This window comes from Pteropus alecto, unplaced genomic scaffold (assembly GCF_000325575.1).
Source record: "Pteropus alecto unplaced genomic scaffold, ASM32557v1 scaffold21, whole genome shotgun sequence".
NCBI lineage: Eukaryota > Metazoa > Chordata > Mammalia > Chiroptera > Pteropodidae > Pteropus > Pteropus alecto.
Window position 1 is genome coordinate 25,599,799 of NW_006436282.1, and position 2,994 is coordinate 25,602,792.

At 33.0% G+C, this 2,994-nt stretch overlaps 1 protein-coding gene across 2 annotated transcripts in view; it reads left to right on the plus strand.

Moving 5' to 3' along the window:
• The window catches only part of ANLN (anillin actin binding protein), a 47,296-nt gene that overhangs the window by 31,991 nt on the left and 12,311 nt on the right, over positions 1 to 2,994 (plus strand). The gene's annotated exons all lie outside the window — the stretch shown is intronic.

The window sequence follows — 2,994 nt, forward strand, 5'->3', positions numbered from 1 at the left end:
ACTCATGAATCTAAGAGATTTCCTTCCCACACTTTCCCACGTTTAAAGCTTCAACATTCAGATCTGCAGAATATCACTATCGAGTGGCTTTTCACCATAATGTGATATGACTAAATTTTCAATAGCTAACAAGACCATTTTAAGGAGTGAGAGAATTAGAGGCAAACTTTAGTCCTTGCGTTGACTCTTGCTTTATATGACAGAGGTATATTTAAATATGATGAGATTTTTGTAGTCAGAATATAGAGATGAAGAAGTATAAAAATTAGGAGGCCTGGTTTCTAATGTTTGCCTTGCTAGTAATTTCCTCTTTAACATTAAGCAAAGCCACTTCATTTCTCTGGGATATTGTTTTCTGAGTATGGAATATTAGGTTACATGAAAACAATCTAACTTCAAAATTCCATGGAACATGGAATTTTTTCTTTTGGTTGATAGAAAAAAACAGATTATATATGAAATTTTGATTATTGTTAATGCATAAATGTATTTTAACATGCTAGTTTAGAAAAATTCATGTACTTTTTTTTTTTTAAGTGATTCAGCTAGTTTAACAAATTGAGTGATGCTGGGTTTTTTTGTTTGTTTTTTTTGTTTTTGTCTTTCATTTTGTCTGTCTTAGATAAATTATGATGTAAAAGAGCGAGAGCTACTGAGCTATTTGTTCCAGGAAAAGGTTGCCATATTTTCTTTGCTTAAAACTAACGAGCTTAAAAATCTATCCTTAAATTTTGGCCCATATGTTTTTGTTTCACTAACCACTCTTGAAAATCTTCATTTTGAACTACTCTTTCTTTAGACTCTTGTAGTTGGGCATCTTTACTTGTAGTTGGGCATCTTCATGCATGTTTGGTATTTGGGCTTTTCTCCTATGTTCATCTTTCATGTTATAATTCTTCAAGATTCTATAGTCACTTGCACATTGATTTTCTGGGTACTAAAATACCAAGTTACAGCTATGTCTAAAACTTAAATTTATTTAAAATTGTTTAACTCCCATATATCGAAAGAGCTATTGGTGATGTTTTAAGTAGAAAACTTTTTTGGTCTCAATTGTCTAATAAGCATATTGCTATGTAGATGATGCTTTGTTAATTTTTAAATTTAAAATGCATTTGAAAATGTACTAAATGAAATCATGTATTATAGATTTTTTAAAAGGATTTTTAATATCCTTGTAGAGATCATTTGTAAGCATTTTGTGGGTATATAGAAATGGTAATTTACAAAATGCTACATGGTACTATTTTATTTTAAATTATTAAAATGAGACTTGCAAATTAGATAAACAGAAACCGGAGTAGGTAGTTCTGTGAACTGTATTCCTTACTCATTGTCTGCCATGTAGCCAATTTCTACATATGTCAGGGATTTCGTTAATCTCTAAAATGAAAGAGATTTCAGTTATGTTTAACATATGTTCACTATAAATTGTTTGCTCTTTTGAAATTTTTTTGGCTGCCATTTTAATTCAAAATGTCACACAGATTAAAAATAAATTACGATATTTCTATTCTCTTAATAATTCCTTTGAAATTATAACTTACATAGCCAACCACATGATTAAGTGTAAAATCAAATTAAGATTTGATTGGTCGTATCTAATACTTTAAAGTCTCTTTCTGAGTCGAATACAATTTAGATGTAAAATTTGTCCCAAATGTGCTTTTGTGAGGGGCAGGGGGGAAGCAAATATTCGTTCCAATACTTTGTAGTTGATATAAGAAGAATATTTAAAATAGATTCAGATGTCCTTTAAATTGGTGGTAAAAATGGACGACTTTTTATACTCACATAATAATCCTACTTAATTAACTTCGAGAGAGTAAACAAGTCTCCCGAACCTTACCATCTCACTGGATAACACTGGTAAGGGGAGCGTTTGCTTATTTTCCTGGTGCCTGGACCAATGATACACCAGTCGCAAGGATTATCGCTGAGATCTTCAGAATGGAATGTCTTTTGAGGTTAACTCAGACTCTGCTCTGCCATTTTAAGACACCACTGACAGCAGATTGCCTTGTTATTTCAGGTTTATAGAGAGCCCATGTAAAGACCGGCATCCTGGAATTTAAATCGAGTCACAATGAGTTTGCAGACTCTCAGATCTTTTCTTTGAATAGAGAATCCAGAGTAGTCATAGGTTTTACTATGTGTTTATGGACAAAGGAAGAAGGGCATCCCACAGCTCATCTTCTGACTTAAAGAAACCTCACATGTATTTCTACTTCCAGGAAATAGAGACGTCAATTTAAATAGTATCAGGGCAAACAATTACGAAGTGGAACGAGTAGCATTGTAGAATTTCGAGGTCATAGGGAGAGTGGTTTCTGCCCGTCAGCCTGGCACAATTATTAACGGGATCCCCTTCTCTCAGAAATATCCTAGTGTATAAAAAATTCCATAGTCACCCTGGTTACAGGTGACATTTTACAGCTCTTAACAGTAATCTTTGAAGTGCAGCTATCTTAAAAGACCCTTTTGTTAAACAGAAAACAATAGGATCACAGGTAGCCACATTCAACAGTGGGCAGCAACATTGCCTCTTTTGTGAATATTCTCAATTCATTTTATTAGGACAAGCTTCCAACCAAGAATCTTGTCTACCTATCGCAGCTGTAGGGTAAAAGGGAACATTTTCTTCTCATCTTTTTGAGATTCTTTTTACTAGCAGCCTTCTTTGAGCTAAACAGTGAATTCTATTAATTAGCCTTGGAGCCCGAGGAACTTAAAACTGACAGTATGGAAGAGGACAAGCAGGGGAGTTTATAATAAATGATGGTAACCAGGCATCTGATGTTTTGATTTTACATTATGATGCCCCTTAAATTTAGAAACTTGGAGGTTTGTGTCATGGAATCAGTCTATTGAAATCTATACTTTTTGGTCAAGAATTCTTCCTTTAACTTATCTTTATTGTGTTGGAAGATTAAATTTTTGGAAATTGACTTTACAGTACAAATTTTTAGATTTAGACTGAAATAAGATCATTCT